Genomic DNA, 16,802 nt, shown 5'->3' with positions numbered 1-16,802 from the left:
GACGTTGATGCTGCAGTGATGGCGGTGGCAGAGGGGCGGTGGCCACGTTGACCTCAACCCCCACATTTCCCCTTCCTCCGAGGCTTCTATCTCCTTTCTCCATGAGCCTGGGCAGCCCCTGAGTTATTGGTTCTTCAGTGGTGGTGGTGGTAGGGAAGTGGTGCGTGGTGGGTCAGGCACAGAAGGCAGAGAAGGAGGGCTGAGAGTGGCGGCGAGGCTCGGGCAGTGCAATGTCTCCCTTCCCATCGGAGCAGCCCCAATCATAGCTGCCAAGTTATCCCTTTTTTTCAGGGATTTTCCATTATGCTGAATAGGCTTCCTCGCGAGAAAAGGGAAAAGTTGGCAGCTATGGCCCCAATCCCATTCCTACTTGCGTGCAAGCAGGAGGGGCGGGGATCCCTCAACTGTGAAGGGAGGCTTCTGTTCAGTTTCTGTTAATTGGTTCTCATGGGAAACTTACAGATTCTTGCTTCACACAATTAACTCAAGGCAGTGTCAATTTACTCTTGGCAGAAAGCCAAGGTCTGCCTGGCCTGGCAACAGCTCTCTGATTGGTTAATGACCAGCACTGAACTCTGTTATCTAGGAATGCTAGCACAGTTGTTTCTTGTTGGATGTTAGCAGTAGGAGGGCTGCGTGTGGTTGGAGAGAGAGAGACAGTGAGGATTTATTTTGCTTTGCTTTGTATGCAGAAACTCTGCTGGTTTTATTTTCTTTTAATAAATCCTGTAAATAGTTATTCTGCGTCTAGCCGACTAGTCATTTCCACCTCAACTAGCTTCTGCGCTGTGCAGGAAAACTCTGCTACGTTTGGGCTAAAGCCACTAGAGCTATGCCTGACACTTCAAAATTCTAAGAGCTTCACACTGCCTTTCGGAACAGCCCCATGCCAACTCCTACTTGCGTGCAAGCAGGAGGGGGCGGGGATCCCTCAGCTGGGAAGGGAGGCTAACTGAGAGATCCCCGCCCTGCTCCTGGTTGCATGCAAGTAGGAGTTGGGAGGCTGCCCCAATAGGCAGCACGAAGCCTCCCTTCACAGCTTAGTTGCTGGGGTCAGGGAAGGTGGTTAAGTCCAGGCAAAGGGGACTATGGGGTTGCGGCGCTCATCTCACTTTCGATATGAGGGAGCCAGCGTTTGTCCACAGACAGCTTTCTGGGTCACGTGGCCAGCAGGACTAAACCACTTCTGACACAACGGGACACCGTGACGGAAACCAGAGGCACGGAAATGCCGTTTACCTTCCCTCCTCCTTCCACTGGCATGCTTTCAAACTGCTAGGTTGGCAGGAGCTGGGACAGAGCAAAGGGAGCTCACTCCATCACAGGGATTTGAACCCCTGACCTTCCAATCAGCAAGCCCAAGAAGCTCAGTGGTTTGACACCACCATTTGCTCAATTTCCAGGAACAATAATACTGCTAGGGGAAGGAGCTATATCTCCACGATCTCATAAGGTTTCTGATATTTCCAGAGCAACACAGGCAGGACTCAGCACTGCGGAGGGTAACTTGAGCAGCACTCCTTAGAATGCAAGTATAGGAGGAGGAGAAGCATTTGTGCCAGAATATTGGCACTGTCAGGGAATGTTCTGTGTTATTCAGTTGAAATCAATAAGCATATCTGCCTTTACCAAATAGTGGTGGGTTTTTTTGCCATTCAACACATTTTGTTCTGACTCTGCCAGCCTGGCCAAAGTGACCTCTTCGCTTTAGCACTCAGAGTCTTTGCAGAAGCAAAGTTTGATTTAGTCTAATTGTCTTCCCAGAATGGCACTTTCTTCTACTATCATGCCTCCATCCCATTAATTTAACTTTCCCCACCTCCCCTGCAGGAGTTTCATTTAAAGCCTTAGATTTGAACGGGCGAATCAATACGAGCACATATTCCATTTCTACCAGTTTTTAACAAGAGCTTTCTGTGAAAGTTAAACATCCTAGCAAATTGCTCCAACAAGCTCTTAAAAGGTTAAACACTGCTCTGAAATCTCTCTTCCCCCCCCCCAAAAAAATCCTCTTATTAAGCCAAGTTGTCATCGGCTTTCAGAATAAGCCCACAAAGAGGGAGATGGGCTTAAATTTAGCAATTTATTACAATTAGCAGTTCAGTTACTATGGCTGTGATGGCAAGTTGCGAACCAAGCATCCATCATCCTATTTATTAGCAGCCACCTTTATACTGCTTGCATCACATACATACACTTACTACAGATGGGGCCTCTCATTTCTAAAATGGTGCTATATTCCTCTATTGATTAAAAAAAAATCCTGCAAAAATCTCTTCACAGAAGATTTGTTTGCAGATGCTCTATTCCCATCTCCTGCAAACGGTTCCACATATATCAATCTGTGCATTGTCATCTTCATTGCTTATAAGCCAGCCAGATGGGCAGGGTATAAATAATTATAGAATCATATAGTTGGAAGGGACCACAAGGGTCATCTAGTCCAACCCCCTGCAATGGAAACATCTCAGCTGAAGAATTCATGACAGATGACCATCCAACCTCTGCTTAAAAACTTCCAAGGAAGGAGAGTCCACAACTTCCAGAGGGAGACCATTCCACTGTCGAAAAACTCCTTCTGCCAGGAAGTTTTTCCTGATGTTTAGTCAGAATCTCCTTTCTTGTAACTTGAAGCCATCGAATCTTACCCTCCAGAACAGGAAAAAAAAACAAGCTTGCCTGTGACAGCCGTTGAGATATTTGAAGATGGCTATCATATCTCCTCTCAGTCTCCTCTTTTCCAGGCCAGACATACCTATTGCCTATGTGCAGTAGTCTTGTCAAGAAATAGCAGGATTCCATAAGGACACTAGGATGCAGAACTGTTGGGTAAATGGATTTTGCTAGAAAGGCTGAATCTATTCTGCAAAAGTACACAACCTTTTTTTTTATTCCATTGTATAACTAGCATTTTAAAAATTATTATTAAACCCAGTATGATCCCAAGATGCTGCAGACAGAAAGCATGAGTTCTCTTTTATTAAGTCAACATTCAGTTCCATCTTCCACTTACAATCTACCCTAGGATAGCAAAAACTCTTGGTTTCACATTGTGCATTATAATGCTCCCCACGTAGGTGGCAATAAAACAGTGGATGCACAACCTGGTGTGGCTCATTCCTTAATTATGGACTTTAATCAGCGCTTCACTCAGTAATAAGTAATTCTACAGTTCTTCCATGCAAATAATCTAAGAAGCTAAAGCATTCCATTCAATCTGGCGTGAGTGAAAAGAAACCGAATAAATACTCCAGAAGAAGAAAAATAAAATTTAATTAAAATTTTGATTTTAAGTAGAATAATTGTGGAGGAGGCAAAAAAAAAGTTTTAAGCACAGCATGTAATAAACAATTAAGCATGTAATAAACAACCCTCTGTGTTGGGACTTAGAAGCACACTGAAGTTATATGCATATATAAAGTCTAATCCTTTAAACAAGAAAAAGTAAATTTGTTAATCTGAATAATTTCAGATTCTATAGTATGCAAATGCAATGCAAGATCTTATTGATGAAGAAGAGCAGCTTTGCACATTGCATTGCATAAAATCAAGTATCCCTTTGATAGCAAGAAATAATAGCAACAAAAACAGAATAAGTGGAAATGAAGAATGGGGATACCTTGCCTTTTTTTCTGTGTAATACAATGCTTACGATGACCAGAATCTCCTTATGTCATGCAAGATGAGTAAAAGCTCTCTTTGCTTTTACTAAGGCCACAGGCGTTAAAGCAAAGATGAGAAATCTGACCTTGGTGCTGAAGAAAAGGAGGAGGAAATTGACGGTCCCAAGGAGAAATAACATGGCTGTCCCCATTAAAGAGAAGAGGGCCTTAACAAAAGGAATTTAACACCCCAGGCACATTGAAAATAAGGCAACAGAAACAACAGTGGTGTGACTTCGATTCTGCCAAAATGCCCCGTCTCTAGCCTTGTTCCAGGGCAAAATGCCAGATAGTTGTAACTCTGCAAAGGGACCTTTTCCCCAAAGGGGTTAGGGGAAGCAGATCAGATCAGAAGAATCTTTATTTGCATCAGCCACTAGCCTGATGCACCAGCTAGTTATAGAGCATTGAGTTTACTACCTGTAATTAGCCAATTATACACAAAGCATCTTTACAATAAGCTAGGTGGTTGGATAACCGGTGAAGCTATTCTTGCCGAAGAGCAAGCAGGATTTAGACAAGGCAGATTCACTATAGACCATTGCTTTGTACTAGCCCATTTTATAGATACTGTAAGTATGTTAAGAAACCAGGTGGTGTGCTATATGCTATATGATCTGAAAGCTGCATTCGATTCAATCTCTCGAGCGAAGTACTGAAGGGTACCATCTTAGCTGTTGCTCCTCAAACAACTGTTTGTGCTACAGCAGCAACAATGCCAGATTTACAGGAATGGGAAAATAGTATCTTAATATAAATTTTTTTAAAATGGGAATAGGATTCCAGTTACTCTCTCTTGCATCTGTTTGATGGTGTAAAGAAGTGTTCACATTTATAACTACACCAGTTAAACTTACTTTTAAAGTTCTCCTTGTCTGTTTCAATCCAATAATTTTATCTTCCAGTTTATTAGCCTAATCATCATTCAGCCTGATCTTTCCTTCAAGGTTAGGAATGTTTCAGTTTTATGAGCCCAGTCATGCTGAGCCAAGGCCAGGGCCAGTTTAGGATATTAAAAGAAAAATAGAAGTGATTTTAAATAAAAAAAATGACACCGTCCTGAGATCTTTTGATAAAGAGTGGTATAAAAATCAAATAAATAATAATGATAATGTGATCTTGCAGCATATAGCTCTAATGCCCAGTCAATTAATAATGAAGATTCCAATGTGAGCTATGAGTGCTTAATTCCTGAAATGAAAGGTCCTGGGGCTGCCACTTGCCTTCGAATCATGTTGAGATGCATGTGGAGAACGTAAGCCCGGCTTGGCTGCATAAAACTACAGGATCTCTCCAAGTCCATCATCGTATTTGGCTAGCCAGATAACTCTGGGAAACCAATAAGCAGGCTATGAAAGCAATTTATTATCTATTATTCTTTATTGAATTTATATTTAGTGAATGTTCAACAGTAGTTTAGAAGCACTCTAAATATGTTCTGTTTCCAGTGAAACATACAGGTTCCTTGTTGTAGAAAACAGAGTACAGGGAAACTATTTGTTTTGTTTTCGAAATATTAGCCACTCTGTAGGAACCCCCTCATTTTTATTAAATGTCTCCCAAGTGCTCCCATCCCAATTACTACCACCCCCTGGATCAGGCATCCCCAAACTGCAGCCCTCCAGATGTTTTGGCCTACAACTCCCATGATCCCTAGCTAACAGGACCAGTGGTCGGGGAAGATGGGAATTGTACTCCAAAACATCTGGAGGGCCGAAGTTTGGGGGTGCCTGCCCTGGGTCATCCCAGTGCCCTCCAGGGGGTGGTATCACCCACTCTGGGAAACACTGGTCTAGCCAGTGCTTTTTTCTAATAAAAAATAATGTTTAGGGGTGCCGTACTCTCATTTCGACTCAAGAAAATCACCATTTTATAGTTCAAATCTGGAAAAATAAATACAGTAAATGGACAAAAGTCCAAAGATTCACGAAAACGTTTAGGGGTATGCATACCCCTGTGTTGCCCTAGAAAAAAAAGCACTGGGTCTAGCTAAACAGGATCTTTCCATCTCTTGAAGGACTGTGAAGTTTTTCTCTTAAAGTCATGAAAGCCCCAAGATGAGCCGCTGCATCGGAAGGCTTTTGTAAGGAGTCAACACAGAGCATTTTATCTCAGAGTCTTGTTCACGCAATTATGTCTGACTTGATTTGCCATTATCAGGAGTCAGGATGACCTTGCTATTTTAGTTTGACAATGCTAATGATTCTAGATCTTCCCCTTTAGCTCACTGTATAAATCTCAGGCATTTAGCTTTAAAGCAGAAAATGTGTTAAAGTGGCCTTGGAATGGCGAGCAATCAGGAGCTGTTAATTCTGCCAGATCTTTCTTTTCAATACACATCAGAGGGATGCAGATAAAGAAGTGCGGTAGGCAACTTCTAGGTCCTTTAATCAAGGTAGGCACCTACACAAACACTTAATGAAGTTCTAACCTCCATCTAGATCAGTTACATTCTTTAGACGATATGCTTACTTTATCCTTCTAGCTAGGAGCTGAACTCTGTCAGTCCATGGGGTAGGAATGAGGGTAGTTTAATGGGATGCAGGTTGCGCTGTGGTCTAAACCACAGAGCCTTGGGCTTGCTGATCGGAAGGTCAGCGGTTTGAATCCCTGTGACTGGGTGAGCTCCCATTGCTCTATCCCAGCTCCTGCCAACCTAGCTGTTCGAAAGCATGCCAGTGCAAGTAGATAAATAGGTACCGCTGTGGCAGGAAGGTAAACGGAATTTCAGTGCACTCTGGTTTCCATCACGGTGTTCCGTTGCGCCAGAAGCAGTTTAGTCATGAGCTGGCCATGACCCGGAAAGATGTCTGTGGACAAATACCGGCTCCCTTGGCCTGAAAGCGAGATGAGCGCCGCAACCCCACAGTCGCCTTTGACTGGACTTCACCGTCTAGGGGTCATTTACCTTTTTTTTCCCTTTAATTGTGAATTTTGGACAGAATGGTGAGGTAAAAGATCTGGATTATCATAAAAGATGCAGGAGGAAATGATTAGCAATAGAACCCACAAAATTTTAATCTGAAAAATCAAATAAATAATTTAAAAATGGAATGAGAGTGGTTAGGCATGGGAGGTGAAATTCAATTTTGCTTTATCTCAATGAGAACCTACCAGTTTTCCCATCTGGAACCAACATGTGAAATGAAACACATTTGTCTTTCAAAATTCACAAGTCTCTCCAAATTTTGCTGTGCAGTTTCCCTACCAACCAATGTGTACAAAAATCCACATCTTAAGGGGAAGTGGGGATAACTATACATACATTAGTGAGAAAAGAAAAACACATTATATTAGAGACGGTTGCTTTTTTAAAAAGTGTATATTAGTGAAAGACGCATAAAACAAAAATGTTAGAATTAATTTGCACAAAAATGTGGACATATTTTCCTGGGAATATTTTAGAAAATTCTTGAAAATGAAAAATCACCAGTTGCTGCAGAAATGTGAGCTGAATTTAAGATGGGAAAAAAGGAGAGACTAAAATCCATAGATTGTTCCAATCAACAAATATTATTATACAAGTACACTTTCCCTCAGGTACCAGTGAGATCATGCCAAAACCTATGTCTCCCAGCACAGCTAGATCACAATGAGTTGGGAGACCATTTTCCTCCCATGGGATTTTTGCAACCATTGAACATCCATTCACTTCAAAACTGAGTAAAACACAACGTTCTTCTTACTGTTTAGGAACATCGCTGCTCATTTTTGCTCTGTGGTGCTGGAAGTTCCACACATCGGAAGAGCAAAGTGGTCATCCAAGGGAGAGGAGGACAGGTGAAAACTTACCATTATATTCTGCCAGGGATGAACAATGGCGTCGTGACACCCGGGGCGGAGCGTTGCTATGCAGGGCACACGTGCCATACGTAGTGATACCGCACATGCGCTGTACATAGCGGTTTGCCAGTGGTGCCGCTCCAGCGCCGTACAGACGGCGCCGGGATCCTCTGCTCGCGGCTGCAGCCACGAACAGAGAGTCCTCTACATGCAGCTGTAGCGGTGACGGAGGGATCCCACGGCTGTCCGTACGGCGCTCAAGCAGCTCTGGCGGCAACCCGCTATGTACAGCGGCGTTACGTACAGCGCATGCGTGTGACGCCGCACAGGCGCTGTGCATAGCAGTTTGACGCCGGCGCTGGGATCCTCTGCTCGTGGCTGAAGCCGCGAACGGAGGATCCTCCACATATGGCTGCTCACGCCACCGCTGCGGGGCAAGCCACCGTGGTGGGGTGAGCCCCCGCAGGGTGCCTTCTTGTCACCACCCCCAGACATGGCACCTGGGGCGCACCGCCCCCTGCTCCCCCCTGTTGCAACGCCACTGCATTCTGCTATTTATCCCTTCCCTCCCTCAGTTTTTCCAAATAGTCGAGACCAAGGGAAAAGCCTTGGGAACCACCCTTGTACCTTTACGTTCCTCTCCATTATCACTTTCCAGCAGAGATTGTCAATATCCTATTCACAGCGGATTTGATTTTCTACTCTTGCTTGGAGGTTTCACGCTGAAGTATGCGCTGCATCTGGGGACTTTCTGAAGAAACTGGCTGGGATGGAGAGATTGTTCAAAAGGTGGCAACAGCAGCTGTTTTCAAAGTAAACAAATGAATCTGGTTCGTTTTGTCTTTCTTTCCCTTGGAAGAAAGCTAGATAATCAGACTAGTTTTTCATGCACACACACACACACACACACACACACACACACACACACTGTGGTGTTTTGTTGTTGTTGTTTTTTGCTTGCACAAAAAAGCAGCATTTATGTCTGAATCAACCCAGAATATGTGGAGACTCCCTGCCGATGCTTTAATAGAGAGGGGATCTGAATTCACTCCTCATGAATAAAAGAGCATAATGGGATAAGTATTTGCTTTCTACAAACAGAAGAAGAAAAGAAATGGAAAGGAGAGGAGAGGAGAGAAGGAAAGAGGGCCTTATTAAAAGACAGCATGTAAGAGTTTCCTCTAGAGAAAACAGAATGTCTACATGGGTAGGCAAAAGTATATGTGCATTTTTTTTTTAAAAAAAAAACACCTTTTGCTCAGCTATACATAGTGGAATCATAGAAACAGACATAAAATGTTAAGGATAGGTTTTTTAATATGTTCATCAATCTGCTAAATAAAGGAAAACTCTGTTCCTAACACACATGGCTTTTGATATAAATTCTATCACAGTTGGTGGTGCTTAAATTTCCACAGGATGGTAAAATCTGAAAGCAGTTGCGTGATTAACTAAGATTCATTGCTGTAACAGAGAATTTGGCTCCCATGATGTCTGGGATTGAATTATGGGGCTGGAGGAGACTCTTGAGAGTCCCATGGACTGCAAAAAGATCAAACCTATCCATTCTGAAGGAAATCAGCCCTGAGTGCTCACTGGAAGGACAGATCCTGAAGCTGAGGCTCCAATACTTTGGCCACCTCATGAGAAGAGAAGACTCCCTGGAAAAGACCCTGATGTTGGGAAAGATGGAGGGCACAAGGAGAAGGGGACGACAGAGGACGAGATGGTTGGACAGTGTTCTCGAAGCTACCAACATGAGTCTGACCAAACTGTGGGAGGCAGTGTAAGACAGGAGTGCCTGGCATGCTCTGGTCCATGGGGTCACGAAGAGTTGGACACGACTAAACGACTAAACAACAACAATGTCTGGGAAGACTGTGGTAGACGGTATATATTCAATTAACAAACAAACAAACAAACAAAAACACACTTTTGGCTTAACATGTTCCAGGATTTCCCTGTTTGCTCAAGCTCCAAAATGCCAGAAAATGGCAGCTGTTAAGGGCCATGTTATATGGTGTGGCATCTTATGTTGTGGTTAATTCAAATTTCATAAAACTGGAGAGCTGTCAGTCATGGTGAGGTTGTCCTAAGTCCCAGATTTGTCTGCTCTGCGATAGATGCATTGTATCTATGCAGCTGCGGACCACACTTTACAAATCCTCACCTGTCAATCAATACCATCCACATAGAATGATAGAGTTGAAAGCGACAGTGAAGAACATCTAATCCAACTTTCTGCTTAGTGCAGGACAGCCGGCGTGAAGCACTCATCCTTTCTCCTTTGGTACATCTCCTCTATGGGGTTGTGGTCAGTTTTATAACCCTGGAACAAAAATCATGTACAGTAGGTTAATATTTCCAAAAGTGAAGAACGAGCCATGGTGTACAGTTATGGAATCCTATCGGCTAACATGGGCCACAAACATTACTTTTTGAAAAACTGCAAATATGTTTCATAGCTCATGAGTAATGTCACATCCTAGACATTCCTCTTGACCAAAAAAAGGGAAACAGTTTTGCAAAAGACGTGGTACAGACCCCTAAAACCACCCCAGCAAACAATGGCAGGTAGGAGGATATGCACAAGTTCTGTCAACTTCCCAAAGTCATTCATCACACATTTAATTCATTCAAGATAAGCCATTTCTTGTCCTTTCTTCCCTAAATTTGCCATGGACCACCCCCCCCCCCAAATGTACCTTTCCTCCATTGCCAAGTTTCAAATCTGCCTATTTTTCTACCTATAAACCATAGAACCTACCCCCTCTTGATTTCTCGTTATAATGTCAGGACATTATTCCGCCGACTCAGCCTTAACATAGAGCCAACACTGTGGTTCCATAAATTTTGCATACCAGTCATTTCTGTCAGGGAATGTTCTGCACACCCCATTGCAATCTGATTCCAGGGTAGTGACAATGAAATCACAGGTATGCATTGCGTAATTGATTTTGGTATTCCAGCCTAACAGCCTGATCACAAGCCATTTAAGATAGATTACTTGGCTGTAAACAGAGGACATCTTCACACCAGATTGTAAAACATTGTGTTTTCTTCCATTAATTTATTTTTTACATTTATGCCCTTTGCTGCTGGAATGGGTATATTGACCAGAACATCCTATTGGTTTTTAAAATGTCTCTCTTCCAGGTTCTGTTTCATAGTAACAATAGCCAAACGTGCAAAAGAGTTATTCTTTTATGTCTTTTTCTTTGTATTTTGAAAAATTCAAATAAAAATTATTTTTTTAAAAAAGAGTTATTCTATGGCTAACTCCATTGACCTGCTCCCAGCCACTGGATTAGGGACCCCTGCTGCTGTTTGATCAATGCATAGCTTGAAATGAAGAAACTGAATTTTACATCTAAGCCTAAACAAATATATAGATACCCCACACATGCAGCAGACTAATAGTCTAATTTTAGTAGACATCTGAAGGCAGTCCTGTATAGGGAAGCTTTTTAAGGTTTAATGCAGGCATCCCCAAACTTCGGCCCTCCAGATGTTTTGGACTACAATTCCCATCATTCCTGACCACTGGTCCTCTTAGCTAGGGATCATGGGAGTTGTAGGCCAAAACATCTGGAGGGCCGCAGTTTGGGGGTGCCTGGTTTAATGTTTTACTGTGTTTTTATAGACGCTGGAAGCCACCCAGAGTGGCTGGGGCAACCCAGTCAAATGAGTGGGATACAAATAATAAATTATTAGGATTAGGATTGGTGTTGCAATTTCATAGCTGCCAAGTTTTCGCTTTTCTCGCGAGGAAGCCTATTCAGCATAAGGGAAAATCCCTGTAAAAAAGGGATAACTTGGCAGCTATGGTTGCAATGCTAGCATGGCATAATACTGCAATAGTCCAGAAGCAATTGTTCTTTGCATTAAAAAATAAAGTCAACCCTTAATACTTTATTTATTTATAAGAATAGGGGAAGCACATGGTTCCAACAAAATGGAGGTGGTGTGAGGATATTAGACACATCGGTCCAGGCTTCCAATACATTTTAAATTCTTCTATAGAATTCTCTGGTGGAAATAATCTCACAATGCCAAGCAAACTCTGTGGAAGATTTCCTACCTCCTGAAGGTGGCCACTCGCCTTAACAGAGAACCCACTGATCTGGCTACCAATTGCAGTAGATCCCACCTACGAATTTACTCTATATATCAGGGACTGTGGTGAGGAGGGCTGCACTGAGGAGGAATGGTGGGAACCTCCCCCTCCCCCTTCCTCTACTCCAGATCCGGATCTTGAATCTTCCATGGAGCAGGAGGACAATATAGATTTGGAACAGTGGTTTGCAGAGGGACATAGTTCAGAAGGCAGAAGCTGGGAAATACTGTGTGTGTGAGAGAGAGTGTTAACAGATTCACTGTCTCTGGACATTCAGGCAGCCCAAGGTCACAAAGAGCTGATAAGGTGGCAGCACAGAAAACACAGTGATTACGAGATCAGGTTACAAGACGAGGTAGTCACGCGGGTGACTAGGGAGGAAGAGAGTGGAACCCTTAATTGGGAGCACCTCATCCCTAGGGAATGGATTCCTTGTTCTCTTGCTGTGATCATTAAAGTTTCTAACTGGTCAGAAGACTCCTTTTCCTTTGAAAGCTTATCTGCTTTCAAAGGGGGGAGGAAACCTGACACTATATAACAGCCACAGGTTATCGTATTGGTTTTTGTGGGAGGGTAAACGTAGATAAAGTGGTACCCCGGGTTACAAACACCTCGGGTTACAGACACTTCAGGTTACAGACTGCACAAACCCAGAAGTAGTACTTCGGGTTAAGAACTTTACCTCAGGATGAGAACAGAAATCGCACGCCGGCAGCGCAGGGGCCCCATTAGCTAAAGTGGTACCTCAGGTTAAGAACAGTTTCAGGTTAAGAACAGACTTCCGGAACAAATTAAGTTCATAACCAGAGGTACCACTGTACTTGGAGACTAGGGCAGAAGTTGAACAAATAAGAAAAGATTTATTTTACGGAGAAAAGTTGATAAAACAAAGGATGTGTCAGGAGATAATGTTCTTCCAGGAACCAGTTAAGTTATTAATAATCGTACTAAATCTAGTGGATGTTACAGCCTTCTAAAGAAGGTAATACACACACGGTTTCTTTTAAAGTTCAGTTGCTTAATTTAGTTATTACTCCTCACTATTATGGCCCTCCCACTGCCATTCCTCTTCCCTTCTTGCTCCTGAAACAGCAGCAGCCCATCTGCCTGGAACCTAGCCTAGAGGCTTTGTCCCATGTGGCAACCAATAGTTGCTCCTTAGCTTCAGCAAGATGGCGGCCTCCTGTACACAGGGCCGGCTCTAGGTAGAGTCCCAGTGGCGTGGGGCACCAGAGCGCTGGGTTGGTAGGTGGGGCGCAGCGCGACGAAGCAGCGTGGAAGCCATGCTGCGCCCTGCGAGGGCGGCGGCGCCGGAGCGATCTCCGCCCCTCAGCGCCAGGGCGCCCGACCTGCTTGAGACTGCCCTGCCTGTACATTCAGACCATATACCAAATATGTGTTTCCCTTGCTATATTCTTGTTCACAAAGCATTCTGACATTTGATTCGGAAAACAAATCATGCAAATTGCTTTAACAGAGAATAGCCCATACCAACCATGCTACAGTAGTTACACTAATTAGAGACTGGAAAACAGACTGGAAAGAGAAGTTGCTGAATTGCAACTCATTACCAAGCTTAAAACTATGGAGAGACCTGGTCTGAATAAGGACACTGGATTCTTATCTCATTATACATGATCAAGCTTTCTTTAGCACCTCAGGCCTTGCTTTTTCCTGCAAGACCAATTGCAGTCGTTAACAGTCGTTAACAGTCATCAACAGGTTTACCACTCCTATGAGCCAATCACCCATTCCCACCACCCTTCTGAGTAATACCCCTCCCCACCCTCTGACTATACACAAGGGTCTGGTGACTTCTGTTTTAGTGTATCTGAAAAAGTGTGCATGCACACGAAAGCTCATACCTATGACAAACTTAGTTGGTCTCTAAGGTGCTACTGGAAGGAATTTTTTTATTTTGTTTTGACTGCGTCAGACCAACACGGCTACCTACCTGTAACTAATTAGAGTATAACTGTTGTTCAGCTTCTTGAGAAAGCCAAGTATACTGAATAAGTCAACGTTTTCTTTTCTAGCGGCTATGGAAATAAGCACATTATAAAGTAAAAAAAAAGTTTTGAAATTCTTCACATCTATTGCTACACAATTTTGCCTTTACTGCAGTGACAAATGTAATAATTGGTATATTCATAAGATTCTTTTGTTTGTAAGAACTGCTAGAGAAAGCTGTCAGTCATATATGTTTTTAAAATAAGGGTAGGAAAATGTTTTTTTTATGGATAATCTGACAAGATCCTATCTATGCCAATAAACTTTGATGATCAACGTTCACAATAGGAGAAATGGCAGAGCCAAACTAAGTCCGCCACTGCTATTTAAAACTAGTCTTGTTTTAGTTAAGGTTTTCCATGAGAATATCCTCATGCAACTGGGATTCCAATAACATTTGCATGGGAGGGAAATCTGTGCATTGAAGTACAGTATTTAAATCTCAGTGACATAATTAACATATAATATTAGGCTTAACACAATGAATTCACTGCTGGCTGGAATTGGCACAGGCCAGTCTTCCTGATGGCCACTTCTAGACAGAGATTGTCTGGTCATATGACCATATTTATGTGGAGATAATTTCCTCCTTGGATTACTTGCCTTGTACAAGGAATGGCCTAATCTGCCCATTTCAGTTTCTCCCAATTCTTCATTTTTGTTTTAAGTTCTGTTCGCCACATTTCCATTTTACTTCTGGAAGGAAAGGCACTGAAAGTTCTGAGCATTTTAGTGTATTACGAATATATTTCTGCTAATATACAGTGGTACCTCTACTTACGAATTTAATGCGTTCCGAACGCACATTTGTAAGTCGAAAAAAATTGTAAGTCGAATCCCATAGGAATGCATTGGGAGAAAAAATTCGTAAGTCGAAGCAACCCTATCTAAAAATTCGTAAGTAGAAAAAATCCCATCTAAACTGCATCCAAGATGGCGGACGGAGCTCCATTCGTAAGTAGAAACATTTGTAAGTGGAGTTATTCATAAGTAGAGGTACCACTGTACATATTTTAATGCAGTTTTGCAATCAGTTTTCCATAATACAATACATTTCTGTATATTACTTTAACTGATATACACACTTTTCCTATATATATTTTTCTTGATAAACACATCTCTGTACATTTTTTTGGGTTGGAGAACTGCACTGTAAAATTCAAAGAAGTACACATTTGAAGGATAACTGCATTTCTGTCCTAAATATTCATTGTAAGATAACTGTAATAATCTGTTGTTCACTAGAGGTCAAAGAGAACAATTACCAGACCTTTAGAAGGCATCTCAAGGCAGCCCTGTTTAGGGAAGCTTTTAATGTTTGATGGATTTCTGTATTTTATAATTTCTGTTTTTTTGGAAGCCGCCTAGAGTGGCTGGGGGAACCCGGCCAGATGGGCGGGGTATAAATAATAAATTATTATTATTATTAAATTATTATTCATGAATCAGCACTCTTGTGATGTTTTGCTATAACTTGCAGGTGACTGTGACCATGATCCAAAATCTCGGCCATTGATTTTAGGGGAGCTCTGCAATCACAAATGCATTTGGGATTTGCAGACTTCAGTTCATTACTGTAATCCTATTGCCCATGAGCAAACCACTCAGAAATGTTTTCTATGGATTTCCTTAGTTCTGCTTTGCCTCCATTATACTGTACAGTGGTACCTCGCAAGACAAAAGCCTCACGCAACAAAAAAAATCGCAGACAAAAGCGCTTTGCGATTTTTTTTTGAAGACTCACAAAACGAAGTCGTCTATTGCCATGCTTCGCAAGACGAAGTAGCCTCGCCACCCTGCGCTCCAGAGGTTTGGATTCTGACGGCGATGGGAAGGGAAGCCGCCACTGCCGCCGCATTGCCACTTTCCCTCGGGGTTCAGATCTCAGCGGCCACCCCCGGCCGCCCGCCGGTGCCGCTTACCTTGAGGACTCCGCCATCGTGGCCGGGGGTGACATCCACAGCTGCCGCTTCTGCCTCCTGTGGTGGCGTGGTGCTCATCGCCTCGGCCTTGCCCTCCTTGGCCGTCATGGATGCCTCCGCGGCTCCTCCCCGGTGGGCTGGCGGGCAAGCATTGGCCGCTTCTCCCCCTCAGGAATCTGGCAGGAGCAGCTGCGGGGTTCACCAGGTGGCCCTTGGCGGCAACAGCGGCGGTGCCTGAAGGAGCAGAGGCTGCGGCAGGAGAAGACCCCTGGCCCTCCTCCTGCTTCCCCCCTTCCCAGAGCCTTAAAAACTTCCAGCCGTGGCGGGTGAGTCGGAGCCTTTTTTGTGCTTTTTTTCCCCCCCATAGGGGCGCATTAATTAAATTTCAATGCATTCCTATGGGAAACCGCGCTTCGCAAGACAAAATTTTCGCAATACGAAACGACTTATGGAACAAATTAATTTCGTCTTGCGAGGTACCACTGTATAAATATTGGTAGCAAATTGCTTTGCTTTGAAGCTGCTGTTTAGTCTGAATATCTCCTCCATTTTCTTCCCAAATAATATTTAACATAGTGCAGTTACCAAAAGGTGAGTTTTCTTCACCTTTAGATCTTCCCCAGTCGTACAATTCTTTATCTTAAGAAGAAAGGGAGGAAATCCGGCGTCTCTCATTAAAGAAAGCAAGGGGGAAGCGAAGCAGAATTGTAATATGTTTACAGTCTCCTTGTTAGCATGCTGACATCCAAAGCATAGTTTTACCTTAGGACAATTTTATAAGGCTACACTAAACAAAATCAATAATTAATTGGTAAATTACACACTGTGAGTAAAAGCTCCTTACATTTTAAAAATTGGTTTTCAAAGTAATGAAAGCCTATAAGATTTTTTTCTGCAGTATATGCAGTATTGTATTGAAGAGGATTGGAGTACAGATGGCATACAGTTTTCTTTTGAAAAAATAAAACTTCATGTGCAAATGATGCAAACGGTTTGAACTTTTAATAGCATACACAGCAAATTCAAAAAGTTCTTGTGAACTTCTATCAGACATGGTTTACTTTGGAGACCATTGTGTGAGACCTTGAGGTTGGGCCAGATACTGCATCTACTGGTGGCTCAACTGCTCACTTGGTCAGGATAGCACCAGACTCTCCAAGTGTCCCTATTTTCCAGGGACAGCCCTGGATTTACAGAAGGCACCCTGGTGTCAGGAACTGGACAGAGGAGGAGAAGAGAAAAGGAGGCCAGTATAGATTTACAACAGTGTTTGCGGGAGATCATAGCTCAGAGGCAGATGAGGAGGAA

Source organism: Zootoca vivipara, chromosome 9 (assembly GCF_965207765.1).
Source record: "Zootoca vivipara chromosome 9, rZooViv2.hap1.1, whole genome shotgun sequence".
NCBI classification, from domain to species: domain Eukaryota; kingdom Metazoa; phylum Chordata; class Lepidosauria; order Squamata; family Lacertidae; genus Zootoca; species Zootoca vivipara.
Note: the sequence above shows the minus strand (reverse complement) of the source record.